Below are 16,635 nucleotides of genomic sequence, written 5' to 3'. Positions count from 1 at the left end.
GAGGAGGTAGTAGAGCGGGACTCCTTATCCAGTTTCTTGGCGAAGGTCATTGCCTCCCTAGGGTCCTGAAAAACCAATGTCTTAGCACCCTGGCGAACTCGTAGTTTAGCCGGGTAGGCTAGAGAATATGAGACTTCGTGCTTGAGTAGGATCCGTTTAGCAGGGAGGAATTCTCTCCGGGCGGCCTGCACAGCAAGGGTGTAATCCGGATAAAAGGAGAGGTGGTTTCCTCGGTGGTCGATGGTCCCCTTCTCACGGGCCGCGCGGATGATGGCGTCACGATCTCGGTAGTTTAGGATCTTCGCAATGATCGGACGTGGGGGGAGACCGGGGCGAGGGCGAGGACCAAGCGATTGATGTACCCTTTCCACGACGTAGACAGTGGATGAAATGAAATGATGAAATGATTACTCACTTGTATAGCGCACGACTACCCGTAGGCATCTCGGCGCTTGTACGAATACCGCCAAGGACCCCTTCCTAGCCTTTCCCTGTGAGGAGCCCACTCCTGGGCTCTCCCACGGTGAAGTCAGGCATCCTTACCGTTGTTGTGGCCTTTGTAGAGATTAAGCAAGCTATTGCCCAGAGGTGCAGAGTGGGACTCATGATTAGAATAGGCACTGAGGCGAGAATTATCAGGTCCGAGGCGGGAATTAAACCCTGGTCCCGGCCATACTACTGCATCAGGGTCTGCGCTCTAACCATTGAGCCACACTTCCCTACTAAGATCTCACCAAACAATTCTCTGAGCAGCTCCTCCACAAAGTCCTCCATTTTGCCAATGTTCGTGGACTCTGGCAAACCCGTAAATCGCAAGTTACATCTTCGAGAACGGGCCTCCAAGTCCTCATTCTTTTCACGGATGACAGCCAGAAGCTTATCCATCTGCAGTAGCTTTTGTCGATCCTGGGTAGCAGAGTCCTCGGCGTCGGACATGCGGGACTCGACGTGGAGCAGGTGATTGTCATGGGAGTCCACCCGAGATTTCACGTGGTCGAGGCGGGCTGAAAGTTGATCCAACTGAGCAGCGATTCCCATGACTGTGGACTTTACGTCAAGCATGATGGCTTTAAGGTCATCATCTCGGTAAGGCGTGAGCTCAGATGACCCGGCAGCAGAGTCCATGCCCTCGGCACCTGCCACATCCTGTCGAGGAGAGCGGCGCAGATCAAAAGCAATCTTGGGCTGCTTAGGGTCGTTCTTCCCCATGGTGCGAGCGGGGACGGGTCGATATTAGACTGCGGGCCACCGATGTAGCGGAGACCAGGCTTCCCTGGGAACTCCCGGCCAGGCAATAGGGGGCAGAACCCCGCCACCGGACCAAGGAGACTGAAGTGGCACAGCAGAGACCCCGGCCAGCAGGCACCAGCCGCCGCCCAAACCCAGTATGTTCCAGTCCGTAGTCGCACCGCTCGCCAGCTAGGCGCACCAGAGGGCGTTAGGGTGGAGGGTGAGTGAGCTGTAGCACTGCCGTGGTGGGCCCCCGTGTGGATCAAGGAGGACAGCGGCGGACGGCGCCGTAGCCAGGCGGAATTGCCCCCCCCGAAATAACAGCAGACAGCACGATGGGGGCCCAGAGGGAGATCACGTAGGTCAGCGGTAATAGCGTGTCCGGCATCCTGGAAGTCACGGAGGAGGGAGCAGGGCAGAAGAACCGGGGCCCACGATCCAGCAGGCCAGTAGCGACAGTTGGGGCCCCCTCACGGGCCGTCAGAGCCGCAAGCAAACGCCAGGACAAAGGAGAGTCGATGTGAGGCCAGCAGCACCGAGGGCAGGGGGCTAGTGGAGCGGCAGAGCCCCGCAGGACCGGGCAGCGGCGGATGGTGCAGTAGCAGCCCCCAAGACAAGGGAGAGCCCACGATGAGCAGGCAGGCTCCAGCCAGCAGCAGCAAGGAAGCGGTGGCACAGCAGGTGGAACCCAGGAGCAGTGGGCGGCGAAGAGCAGCAGCGAGGCCAACCACAGCCGCGGGCCCTGAAAATTTAGGCTGGGGCTTCACCACCGCGTAGGCCCAGACCAGGAGTTGGCTGCTCTGTGTGGAGAAGCTGAGGATGACGGGGAGCTCTCCGCCCCGGTCGTCGGCGGGCAAGGTGTCGGGCGCGACCTCCAGAGAGGGACGCAAGCTGGGGATTCCTTGGGGGACTGCCGCTCCCACAGTACCGGCCGGGCGCCGCAGCACTCCCCCAAGGCCCAGAACAGCGGAAAACGGGCCGCGACGCCTGCGGACCGGCCAGCCCAGCAGGCGGACCCCTAGCCCGCCGGCAGTCCCCGCAAACGGTGGCGCCACTCACCCGCTTCAGCGGCGGCGATGTCAGTCCGACGGCAGCCTGCGGCCCACGAGCCGCACCAGGGAAGGCTTCTGATTCAAGTCGCGGCGCCCGCCACGAGGCTCAGGGCTCCGACCGTAAGGCTCGCAGTGGAGTCGGCGAGGGGTCAGTCCATGCAGCAGGGACTCCGGAATCAGAGAGGGGCCAGGCAGCGCCGATTGGAAAGCGATGTCCGCAGGATGATGAAGGATTACTGAGCTTAGCCGGCAGAGTCCACTTACAGTGTGGCCATCTTGCAGCTGGCCAAGCCACGCCCCCTGCAGCTACCAATTCTGATGACGGCATTCATTGAGATCTCACAGACGCAAAATGCTGATGCTGAGGTACAAGAGGAAATTACAGGCATACAGGTACCATCCAATTTAAACATTGCTAATGTGACCAATGCTGAAGGGGATGCTTGACATCTATGTGCGGTTAATCTTCTAAACGAGGTAATCCAACTATCACCTACAATGATAGACAATTTTTTTACAGACATATAAGATTTCATGTTTTCTCCAAGCGCTAACACTGACTTTCGAAATTGCCACACAGTGTTCTGAGAGACTTTGAATTTGACCGTCATTTTTTGAAAACAAAGAACTTTTTCCATATGATTAATTTTTTTCTCCAAATTTGTATTTTTCCTTTTTTTGGCACAAAGTAAGCTGCTTATAGTAGAACTATTCATAGAGAACAAGAATTATTTGAATACTTCCAGAGACAATATATGACCTTTTCCACAAACAAACAGTTTTATGTATTCTGACATGAAATGGTTTCGGCCTTTTTCTTCTGTATTTACGAGCCATTTCATAAATGTATATTTTCGTTATTCATTCATTTAACATTCAAATGTAAATATATGCTTAGAATGAAACAATGCTTTAATGCGTACAGCACCAATGCATCTTTTATGTGTACAACCAGTTCTAATGCATTTTTATGTATTTTGAAGGGGTTTTCACATTTCATGTGTAGATATGTTTTAGATATGTTTAAACATGTTTAGAATTTATTAACGTCGTACATAAGAAAGTGGAGTGGGTGTTGTATGTCGATTTAGATTCCGAATGAATTTTCCAGATTCATGCCCTTATATAGGCACAATTCACATTGCCCTTATATAGGCATAGAAAAACAGTCCTTATCTAGGCATAGCGCATGCTACCCAAATACAGGCATGGCTACTTCCATCCGTTATTCTACATCACACCGATTTCTTGGAAAATCAGATTCTTAAGCAGAAGGGACTTCCCCTAGCCTGGATATTGATTTCTCCAAGAAACTCATTATTATGCATGAACATCTATTCCTTAGGGGTTCATCCATGACATTCATATACCCAACTTTTACGTCAATACTGGCATTCCTAAACACCTTCAAGGTATAAATATACCTTCACTTGCTATAGCAAAGCACGGTGTGGTTCGGTGCAGTTCGACTACCTACTTGCACGACGCAGCTTGCTACAGCAAGTGCCGAAGGAAGCCAATTCTCCCGCTGACGCACTGACCAGAAGCTGTCATCCTCCTGCCGAGAATCCAGCTCCAGTGTTTCTGACTCCCCTTGCAGGGTGTTGGGAAATCGAGTCCCGTGAAAGAGATACCAACTTCTCTCATTCTAAAGGTATGGAGCTGATTAGAACCTAGAGAAACCTTTGGCAATTCTTGGCAGAACTAAACTATAACTAAAAGACAGCACCTAATGCTTCCCTGGTACTAGACCTAGGTTAGGTACACTGGGGTAGGCGTATTATAGAAGCACCAGTTGAGTATTTTAGCCTATGTTATTTATGTATGTATTTTTATATATGTCATAGCAACCGACAATGCTATTACAGTATTATTTATATTACTGTTTACACTCTACGGATTATACTTCGCATTCTGTCTAGCAATTGTAGCAGTTCATATCTCTTGCATGAGAAACAAGACTGTTCAATAAACCCCTTTTATTGAAACGTCCGTCTCTCTATTTCTATGCAACTCTGTAGAAACGAAGCATGCACGATTGACTGAATGAACTAGTTATCTATTGTTTCCATGACTCTGAAGATATGTTTCGGTTTTATGGGAAACAAAGTTGTCATGTTTATGTGGTTGTCAGAAACGAATCCCTTCCTGTTTACTCGAGAAAGTTTCTAGTGACCTCTGAGTTAGCTGGCTCACACACAATTAAGTTCAATATACTTGATAGAGACATACTGACCTCAGTCCTATATCAAATCAATAGTGTATATTATTCCAATGCGCAGAGCCTATTAGGGATATAGGAACTACACTACAGTATGACATTGTTCTGCATTGTGTCCATCAATTCTTCTTTTTGCATTTGTCACCTCGAGTGGGGCGGGTATGCCCAGACGTGGGTCCTGTGCTCTCCATGCTATTGGAGTCAAGTTATACTGGCTGAAAGACCAAAACCAGTCCTAGGATGCTTCTTTCAAGTCCGGGGAGGACCTGGCCTGGCAGTTCGGGCTGGACTGTTCCCATTGGGCGCAGGGTCAAGACTGATTTGCGTATGGCTGGGTCCAAACTGGAATGGCATGGTGAGCAGAAAAACAATGTATTCAGGCTCAGATCTCTGTACTGATTGACATTGTTCTGCATTCTGTCCATCAATTGTTCTTTTTGCATTTGTCACCCCGAGTGGGACGAATATGCCCAGGCGGGGGTCCTGTGCTATCCATACCACTGAAGTCAAGCTATCCTGGCTGATGAGGGCTGAAAGCCAGAAACCGGTCCTAGGATGCTTGTTTCCAGCCCAGGGAGGACCTGGCCTAGTAGTTCGGGCTGGACAGTTCCCATTGGGCGCAGGGTCAAGACTAATTCGCATATGGCTGGGTCCAAACTGGAATGTCATGGTGAGCAAAAAAACAATGGATTTACGCCCAGATCTCTGAACTGGGGTGAATGTATGACAATGTTCTGCATTCTGTTCATCAATTGTTATTTTTGCATTTGTCACCCAGAGTGGGACAGGGATGCCCAGACGTGGGTCCTGTGCTCTCCATGTCAATGGAGTCAAGCTATCCTGGCTGATGAGGGCTGAAAGCCCGAAACCGGTCCTAGGATGCTTGTTTCCAGCCCAGGGAGGACCTGACCTGGCAGTTCGGGCTGGACTGTTCCCCTTGGGCACAGGGTCAAGACTGATTGGCATATGGCTACTTCCAAACTGGAATGGCATGATGAGCAGAAAAACAATAGATTTAGGGCCAGATCTCTGTACTGGGGTGAATGTATGGTATTGTTCTGCATTCTATGCATACATTTTCTTTTGGGATTTTGTCACCCTGAGTGGGACGGTGTAAGGCCCGGGTAATTTCTAGCCTTTCCCTAGATCAAAAGTGACTATAATCTACTATCATTTCAGTCTTAGCTACCTTTTCGTTTATTAATAAGGCTTAGCTATGCGCTTTGACAGGGTTTAGTACCTTTTTACCGTTAGTTAGGCCTGTAGGCCCAAAACCAGAGAGCAGCCATTTTGGATGGCTGTCGCATCCATTTTAGATAGCTGCCTCGTCTGTGCGAGGTGCTTCCAGAGTAAGAATAATATTTAGATCTAACCTGTTATTCGCTAGCGGGAAAACCGGCCGAGACCGGCCCTTATCAGAGAAATGTATTTTGTTCACTGGTGGAAGACGCAACACGCAGGTGGCCACTGCCGACGGCGTGAGAAGCCAGAGACTGGTACAGTAATTTGGTGGGAGTCGGCCTACGGTTGGAAATTTCCATAGTGAATGACAGAGAGATATTAGCAAAGAGCAAGGCGTAGATAGTGAGAGAGCAACGTGCGGAGCAGACCGATGAAGTTGGTCCGAGAGCTGGTGATTAATTGCTAGCTTTTACTGAAGAGGAGAATCCTGTAATGCCAACATGCAGGAGTGGTAGAAACAGAGCGAGTCCAGAAGAGGGTTCGAGTTTTGGAACCAAGGCAGCGTAGACGAGGCGTAGCGGTGCAGACGTGTATTCGTGAGCCATAGTGGGAGAGCAGAGTCCTGAGCGAGTGAAGACCCAAGACAGAGAGAGAGAGAGAGGGACCAGCCCCGCTGCTGAGATGGAAAGACGCACGTTTAAGGTGAGGCGTTCTAAGCTAGTGTAGGTGACTAATAATTAATAATCCATCTTTCCTCCTTTATTAGGTTGTAGATGATGGCTAATTGCAACTATAATTATCTTGCTAATGATGTGTCCAATTGTATAAATAAATGATGTTATATCCAATCTATATGTTTGAGTGTTGTTTCCAAAACAGGACTAACCTTTCTTTTTAACCAGATACTGGCAGGTTAGCAGGTGAGTAGACCCTTCTAGCAGGTAACTGAGAAATGAGAGATTGTGTAGCCTATGGCTGGAAGGAACTCCCAAATGTTATAATGAGATAGCTCTTCTAAATTGAGACTAGTAAATATCGTCGGTGCACCTTAGGCGTACCGCCGACCCCTATAGGATACGCCATTGGGGAATAACAGGTTCACCAGTGGGAAGTGTAGATGCTATTGATACCAAGAGTTAGGGAACCGTCTGGCGACGTTAAATCAAAAGTCTGCCGACTCTAAATCGAAAGTCTGGCGACTCTAAATCGAAAGTCTGGCGACGTTAAATCAAAAGTCTGGCGACTCTAAATCGAAATAAGCTGCCCTCCGACGCAAGAGGGGGTAGGTTGGTCCAGGTCAGCTTGCCGTGGGGCTATAAAGTAAGAATCATAGGAATTCCCTAGATGTTAGCTATATCTCTAATTGTATAGGCTTGTAAATAAGCCTCTTTTCACCTTCTCAGGTGAGTCTTCTAAATATCTTGTGAATAGCAGCCTGAGAAGAGTGTGTTTGCGTGACGACTGGGTTAGCCGCGGCTGGTGGCTGCCTATCCTAAAAATCCGGTCGTTACAGACGGGTATGCCCAGACGTGGGTCCCGTGCTCTCCGTGCCACTGGAGTCAAGCTATCGTTGCTGATGAGGGCTGAAAGCCAGAAACCGGTCCTAGGATGCTTGTTTCCAGTCCAGGAAGGACCTGGCCTGGCAGTTCGGGCTGGAATGTTCCCATTGGGCGCAGGGTCAAGACTGATTTGCATAAGGCTGGGTCCAAACTGGAAAGGCATGGTGAGCAAAAAAAACAATGGATTTAGGCCCTGATCACTGTACTGGGGTGAATGTATGACATTGTTCTTCATTCTGCCCATCAAGTGTTCTTTTTGTATTTGTCACCCTGAGTGGGACGGGTATGCCCAGATGTGGGTCCCATACTCTCCATGCCACTGGTGTCAAGCTATCCTGGCTGATGAGGATTGAAAGCCTGAAACTGGTACTAGGGTGCTTGTTTCCAGTCCAGGAAGGACCTGGCCTGGCAGTTCGGGCTGGAATGTTCCCATTGGGCGCAAGGTCAAGACTGCTTTGCATATGGCTGGGTCAAAACTGGAATGGCATGGTGAGCAAAAATGATGGATTTAGGCCCGGATCTCTGTACTGGGGTGAATGTATGACATGACATTGTTCTGCATTCTGTCCATCAATTGTTCTTTTTACTTTAAGAAAGCGGGCATTTCTTTGTGACTCTTTGTGCTTTGCAGGGTAAACATCTGTTTTAGACTGACAGGGGCCTGTTTGTGCATTCACTCTAGACAGTCACACAAAGGGAGTTGAGGTGTGCCCTGCATAATCTGGTGGCCCATTTCCCAAGTGATGGGCCTTCCTGAGATATAGTGGTGGGAGGAGTTGTCACTGACACCTGAGTAGGGCTGTACCTGTCCTCTCACAATGCTATATTCACCCCCCTGTAGTGTGTCTAGAGTCAGGGCTGGGAGTTAAATAAGGGTGTTGTGCACTTCTAAAGTGTGTTTGAAGTTACCTCCACATCAAAGACATTTTGAGTATAAGTACAGGGGTTCCGACTCCACGTTTTTAGACACTACCTGGACTTGCAACTAGATTCTGCTGGCTTTACATTCTGCACCAGGGGACTGCTGTGCTGCTTGGAGGAACCGCCATTTTGGACTGCTTACTTTGTTGTGCCAACCTGCTGCCTGCTAGGATGCTGAAGGGACTGCCACTCTGACAAGAGACCCTGTGTGCTGGCCTGCCTGCCTGCTGCCCCTTGAGTTCTCCCCAGTTGTTCTCCTGGGACTGGGCTGCCCCAGAAAGGGCAGTGGGACTCTGAGTCCAGCCCTTGCAGTCCCTACAAATAGCGCATGAAGAGCGCTTTATACTTCCCTGTACAACCAGAGCATAGTGAGCGCTTTGTTTCCTCATAATAAGTGAGGAGGGCTTTTCATTTTGTCTTCATAAAGAGCTTGTGGCGAGCGATTTATCTTTCGTCCACAGTCCTCCTTTGACTAAATGTCAGTGCCGGAGAAGCGCTGGTGATGGTCTCACATAGAGCGTGTTGAGCGCTCTCCTGTATACTGATCAGCGTGGGTCTTTCTTAGTGCCCCCCCTCCACCCAGAAAGGGGGCCACACGGACAACCTGCTTGGAAGGAGTGCCGAGCTGAGGCATTGTTCCCCTGCACTTCACTCCGACGCTGGGCGAGATGTGGAAGACAGGAAGAATCCCTTCGGTGGCTGCCTTTTGTTCAAGCCGCCTGCAAGGAGAAGAAATGCATGGTAACGAAACTGTTCTTATGTAAAGAATCTGACGCCCATTGAGTCTAGTTCGCTCTATAATATAAAATCGCAAATAAATAATCCATTATACAACCAGATACAACCCAAAGTTTTGCCAAAAAGCATTGGATTGGGTGAACAGTCTAGATGGTTACAAATTAAAAAGTATCATTTTTAAAGTTAAAAATGTACAGTAAGATCACGGTCGATCTACATGCCAGTCGGTCACTTTATGGCTTGCAAGTCCCATTTGGGTAGCCCCAATACCTTAAAAAACTACATGAATGACAATTCTCCTTAATTCCCTCGCAAGTAAGCTTGGAGGCTGCCAAATACTGCAGTCAAACAGGAGTTGAGCGATAAAATGAGTGCCGAGGAATTGACCAAAACACTTTAGGGCATAAACACACAGTTGGACAAATATACGAATGAAATTAACGAGAGAAAATAACGAAAATTTAAGAGGGACACCTTGGATTATAAATTAGGTGAGGTCTACAGTTGGGCTGAGGTTTACGCCTCAACAAGACAGCAAAGGTGATTTACCAACAGATCAACGGAAGGAGAAATATCATCTTCAGATAAATCACAACAAAGGGGACCACCACCCAAAAATACTGACATGCAATTAAACAAAGAGAGCAGACCTACTACTTCAAGTAAAGCCAGTACAGAAACTGTAGCTTTTTTAGGACGAGGCCAAAGACCACTCGATGAACCAGGAGGGTAAAGTACAAAGGAAAAGGAAGTACCTATAGCAAAATCAACCAGGAGCCAGACAGTCTCGTAATAAACATTCCTAAAACTCTGTTTCAAATGCAAACATTGCAAAAAGGCATGTCTTTTGTTCCCACTTATAGTTCAAATGATTTGGAAACTCAAGTGTGTTGGTTTAAATTCATGCGGAATCTTCGGTTAAAACATTTCTTTAAGAACTTCGTTGAACTCAAACCAAGCCAAGAGATTGAAACTTTCCAGGAATTAAAACCTAAAAGGAAATTTATGGCCCCTGTAAGCCACAAAGTTTTAGACACATTTGAAACTGTTGTTGGTAAAGAACTACATGAGTTATTTAAAAGAAATGAACGAATGTGATCTAACTTAACCTTAAAGGAGCACAAGACCATCTCACAATTGGCCTCTGAAGAAGAGATTAGGTTCTGCCAGGCAGATAAAGGCGGCACCTTAGTTATTCTTGACACAGATTTTTAGCGACAAAGCGTGGAAGAACATGTGACGGACCAGAATACCTACATGAATCTAATTTCTAACCCAACAAAGGAATTCAGCAAAGTACTGGCTACCATCATCGACACTGCATTCGCATAGGAACTATCAACGAACAAGACGAGATTTTGTATAAAAGAAAAGAAAATAAATCCTAAAACACCTTATTTATACATGATTCCCAAAATTCATAAGTGTTTGGAAAAACCTCCATTTAGACCTATTGTCAGCACTCGAAATTCCATACATGAACCCATAGGGAAATATATTGACAGACATTTACAACCCATTGTACAGAACATGTCAACGTACTTATGGGACACTACGGATTTTCTTATAAAAATCAACAATATCAAGTTGGATGAATAAACTGAGCCAATACTATGTACTATTGACGTCAAGGCGTTGTATACCTCCATTCCGCATCACATGGGATTACAGGCTATGGAATCATTTCTGAGCTACAAAGACGATGATCTTAAAATATTTTTGCTAGAACTGAAGCACTTCACACTCTATCATAGCTATTTTACAAGGAATGAAGGTTATTACACACAACTATCAGGACCTTCCATGGGAAATTGTGCGGCCACTGCATATGCCAATCTCTTCATGTATCGGTTTGAGCTTGATCACATTTTACAGCTGAAAACTTGGCAAGACAATTTAATCACTTACCACAGATACATAGATGATATTTTCCTGATTTGGAAAGGACCTCAACTTGAATTACTACAAGCCATAACCGACATGAACACTGTTAACGACAGAATCCAATTTACACATAACACCAGCATGGAACAAATCTCATTTTTGGACGTAGATATTTCGTTGCAAGACAAAAAATTAATTACTTCAGTATTTACCAAACCTACGGACTGGAACAATTTTTTACATTTTTCTAGTTTCCATCAAAAGTCTCTTAAAAAACACTTACCTTATTGGCAATTGCTTCGTATTAAACGAATTTTATCCTCTGAAGAAATATACCACAAAAATAGTATAACACTAAAGAAATTCAAACAAAGATCTTATCCAGAGCCAGGCGCGCAACACCCATTGGCCTCAAAGGGCTTCAGCCCCCCCCCGGGATGAGACACTTCCCGGGCACAGCCGCACCCGAGCACTTCACAGGTCTTTAAAAGACCTTGTGCATATTAATGGGGCTTTGTTGTTGTTACACCCCTTCTAAGAGCCCCTGCAGCTCGACTCTGCCGATTGCCTAATGATTCAGCCCCCTCGAAATGTTTTCTTAGCCCCCCGAAATTTGACTCTAGTTGCGCCTCTGTCCAGAGCCTATACTAAAGGAAGCAATTGACAGAGTCATGTTGAAGGATAGAGTTCAGTTGTTAACACCTAAGAATAATAACATTGAAAAAGAGGTGAAAATGATGTTTGTGTCTAAATATTCTACGGAAAGCATTAAAATCAAACAAATCATCCGAAAATACTGCCCTCTATTACAAGAAGACCAGATTTCAAAGGAATATTACAGCAGACTCCAATTTTTGCGTACCAATGAACCAAGAATTTAAAACAACTATTAAACAAGACAATCAGAAAACAATAAAAATTACAGAGATACAGTTCCCTGCCACAATTGTGGAAGCTGTAATAATATCATTAAGCGGACTACCATTATGCATCCTACCCAAGGCAGCCCCATCAAATTGAGAGTCACAGCCACTTGTGACACTAGTAATGTAGTGTATCTACTGAAGTGCCCTTGTGGGCTGCCATACATTGGGAAAACTGAACGCAAAATCAAGATATGATTGACGGAACATTAAAGCAATATTCAGATAAAAAATCTGAAATCTACTGTGGCAGCAGACTTCATGGAAATTAATCACAATATCAGTCAATTACGATACATGCTACTTGAACAGATACAAATACAAGAAGGGAGAGACAACAGACAACACCTCTTACAACGTGAACTGTACTGTATTAATAAATTAAGCTCCATGCACCGAAAGGGTTAAATGACCGTTTAGAATATAGTTGCTTTTTATAAAATTCTCATAAATTTTGAAGATAGATCTGCAATGTTAATGTGATTTGCACTTTGATTATTTGTTGACTGTCATGCACTTTTCCAATGTAAAGTAATTACATTTTGCTTCATTTTCAGCACACAGGACACACAGAGGTTTTTTGTTATTGACGTTCACTTGATTTTTAGATTGCGCTACTATTGTGAACGCTTTGTACACTTTTTGGGCACTTAATCCGGTAACATTTGAGTGCCTTTAAAATTGGCTTTAGTTTGATATCACAGAGTCATTTAACTAGTCTTTTAGTCACACTTGCTTGCGAGTTTAGTCTTTCGTTTGTTTTGAAGGGCTCTTCCGGGTTAACATGGTCTTTACTTCCGGGCCATAGAGTATACGTGGTTGAAAGTCGTCGGAAGCACACACGACAGATGTAAGGGAGCATAGCAGGTACTCGCAGAAAACTTGTATTTTTATTATCTTTTGAGTATTCCGCAATGATTGATTTACACCCGTTCGGAATTCAGTTGTGCTGGCACAGCAGTGGATTCTTGCGAGCACTTTTAAAGGCATGTATTGTAGTACTTTCACCCGGATAATCACGTAGTACGCACGCGCTCCCTGATCAGATTCACGTTTGTTAGGGATGGAGTATTTTCTCATGTTCTCTGCCGGGACCTTGTGAGCACTGTTAATGGCATGCATTCTTGCATTATTACCCGGATTATCATGTAGAACGTACACGCTCACTGACCAGATTCACGTTCGTACGAGAGCAGGTAACAGTTTAATTCAATTGCGAATTTGTTCTCACGAAGAATTATTGTCTTTGTTAATTTTTAGACTCCTATATCGTTAAGTATGTTACACGTACGGTTTTCGTTTGGGTGCACCACTCTCCATTTATGTTTTTTTGAGTACCCATTTTTACCTGCACTCAGTGAGCACTTTGAACACTGTCGCATTGCATTCATTAATTCTTGGAATTCTGAATTTCAATGTACATGCAACATTCCTTGTAGGAATTACCCCCTGATGAAGGGCCACACCCGAAATGCATTGGAGTACCTGCATATTGTAATTATCCATACAACATTATGATGCATATGAGAAAAATCATGAGTTACGTATATGAAAGAAAAAGATTAACACCTTGAATGCTACAGCAATTCTCCCCTGGTGTTGCAGGCCCTTAAATCCCATTGTTCATGACGAGCTCAGCTCGTCATAAGCACACGAGCAGTGTACTGCATGACGAGCTGAGCTCGTCATGAGCATGGAAGGGGTTAAATAAAATTTATGAAGAAATCAACTCGAAATAACATTTATTGAAATAATTTTCAAAAAAATTGCAAAGCGGCATTGTGTCGCCAGGAGTGCTAATTGAGCTCGCTCTATCCCTGACGGAGGATGCTTTTTAGGTCTTGCTGAGCCAGCACATGCACTGCTCTGCGAAACATTTAGTGTGTGGCTCCTGAAAATGCTACCACACGCTTTTGCTTGAGGCGGCCTAGAGCTTGCGGTTACGCGCACAAGCGTGCGTGCACAAGCGTACGCTCCTCGCTCTGCCTCTCCAATGCTCGCTATGCCTCCCCTCCCCCACCACAGATCGCGTCACTCTGCTGGACTTCATGTCCGTCCTTCCTCCCTCTCACACTCGGCACCTGCACTTTGCCCTTCCCCCTCCCCCACCACAGAGCGCATCTTGCAGCTTGTTCTTCAAAGGCATTCTACTTTTATTTTGGTCACTTTTACGGCCGCGCGGTCAATGCTTGTATTTTCCGGTCTAGTTCCTCATTAAGCGCATTGCTCCCGATTACTTTCACGGCCGCGCGGCCAATGCTTGTTTTATTTGAATCTGCTCCCTACGGTTTTCTTAGCACTGTAAATAAAGGCGTCCCTCTTTGTATCAGCTGCAGAAGAGTTAAAAACGATGTTGCCCTCGATAACGAACATGCAGTAGAGACTTTAACCTGCTGAGCTAGCCTACCTATCCGCGTATAAGATAGTTATGCGGGGTAAGGCTCTCGCTGTAAAGATAGGTGTGGAGAATGCACATAGGTGTTAACTATCACAAGATACTCCGGGGGTTAATACGCTTGGTGCAGAGGACGGGTTCAGATACTGGTAAGGTAGCTCCGTGGTTAATGCACCTGCTTTAACCACATCGCTGCGGCGGCAATTCCGTCGCAGCGCTAAGGGGGCGGGGGGGCCGTGCGGCGGGCCCATGCTGGTGACGGAACCACTCCGTCACCAGCCGCGGTTGAGCTGTGCTCATGACGGAGCTGTTCCGTCATGGCCCCGCCCGCTTAATAGAACGCGCTGCACATGCGCAAAATCAGCAACGCGCAGTCGCGTCGGACGGGCCATGACGGAACCGCTCCGTCATCAGCACAGCGCCACCGCGGCTGATGACAGAGCGGTTCCGTCATCAGCACGGAAAGAGTTAAAGGTGTGCATAACCTTCAGAAATGATGGTGATATCTCTGCAGGGTCGTATCCAATATACACTCTTCAGAGGCTGATAAGAGCATTCTGGGGAACAGTAGCAACGGCCGTGCAGCCAATGCTTGTTTTATTTTAATCTGCTCCCTTCGGTTTTCTTAGCACTGTAAATAACGGCGTCACTCTTTGTATCGGCTGCAAAAGAGTTAAAAACGATGTTGCCCACAATAATGAACATTCAGTAGAGACTTTAACCCGCTGAGCTATCCTACCTATCCGCGTATAAAATAGTTCTGTGGGGTAAGGCTCTCGCTTTAAAGATAGGTTTGGAGAATGCACATAGGTGTTAACTATCACAAGATACTCCGGGGGTTAATACGCTTAGTGCGAAGCGCGGGTTCAGATACCGGTAAGGTAGCTCTGTGGATAATGCACCTGCTTTAAAGGTGTGCATAATATTCAGTAATTATGGTGCTATCTCTGCAGGGTCGTATCCAACATACACTCTTCAGAGGCTGATAAGAGCATTCTGGGGAACAGTAGCAATTAACGCCGCCTGTTAAGCGCCAAACAACAGTTTGATTTGATGATTGGTATAATTATATACCCACAAACACACATTACCTGTAAAGTGCTTTACGCCGTCATCTCGTCTCCCTTTTCTCAACTGGATGCCACATGCCTGGCTAATCGTTCTGCTGTCTCTCCCATGGAGACACCCGGGACAGATCCGCCATTACTCTGTTCGCAACATCAGACGCTCTGTTCGCACTGCGGATTGTTTGCACTGGTGTTAGCCAAGATCTTTGGATTTTACGAAGAATATATGTATAATATAAGGGATAAAGGACCCCCTACCATACATTTTAGGATATTGCAAGATGCCGAGGAGTTTCATATGGAGGAATGAGGCCGAAGGATGAGTTCCTTTCTAAGGTTAATTGAGCAGTCACTCAACGCAAAAGATTTACAAAAAGCATAAGTTAGCATGGGCATAATATTCAGAAGGCCCCTTGCTCGTGCAAATCCTCGTGACCACGTGTGAATGATCACGCCTAGAGCAGTGAGTGAGGGACAGCCAGCCTCCGTGTCCGCGCTCAGTGAGAAAGTGTCGGTAGTGCACGAGACAGGGGTGAGCTGTAAAAGGTACATCGAATGAGCATAGGGCCTTGCTTGCCATTTTTCAATAACACTGCACACTACACCCTTCTCTAAGCACTAGGAATATCAGATGGTTCTATTACCCAGTTTAGTGGTCATTGAGCAAGCACAAGCATGGACAGAGCAAAGGGAGTCCGAGGATTCATAGAACCCGGAGCCCCCAAGTCGTGCCAACCCCCTCACCGCCCCAAAACCCAACGAGTCAATGACAGACACACATGCACTAGTGTTTTTGGGAGAAAATGGCTATGTTCATTACATTAAAAATGTGCCACACGTGATATTGAAATTCTCATATCTTTGGAAATAATAACATATTACAATTGAGCTCCAATAAAAAAGTCTAAACCATAATTTCAAAACATTTTCCTATAAAACAAACATTTTCATAAAAAACATGATCAGTTCTTGGTTGTATTTACAAAAGACAGTTAAGACAGTCTGACAATCACTTGGGATCTCCTATTCTCTTCACCAGCAATGAAGGACCAGTCAGCCCCCACCCCGGGAGAACTCCACAGGTGTATCCCACCTGTATCCTTGAGGGGGTGGTCCACAGTCATCTTATCTTTGTCCGCAATCCTAAGGGTCCACCCTTTAATCACCAGGCCATCCGCGGGGTTCGTATGGTGTAACCAGAGGCAGCAGCCCCAAGCCTAACTGTGCGCCCATGCCCCCAAGCCGGTGTAAACATTCCCTCTGGGGTCAGCCTTCTGTCTCCCCCTCAGTGCTGCCTTGGGGAGTGTTTTGGGAGACTCCCCTTGCTATTGTACAGCGATCTTGGCGTTCACATTACCATATTTTACAAGTTGCATACTTGAGAAAACATGCATTGGCATAGACAATAGGTCTCACCTTTGGGACCTTATAAGTGTTTAGCCATGCAACAGTTAATGCTGTTG

The sequence above is a fragment of the Lissotriton helveticus genome, chromosome 7 (genome assembly GCF_964261635.1).
Source record: "Lissotriton helveticus chromosome 7, aLisHel1.1, whole genome shotgun sequence".
Lineage (NCBI taxonomy): Eukaryota > Metazoa > Chordata > Amphibia > Caudata > Salamandridae > Lissotriton > Lissotriton helveticus.
Note: the sequence above shows the minus strand (reverse complement) of the source record.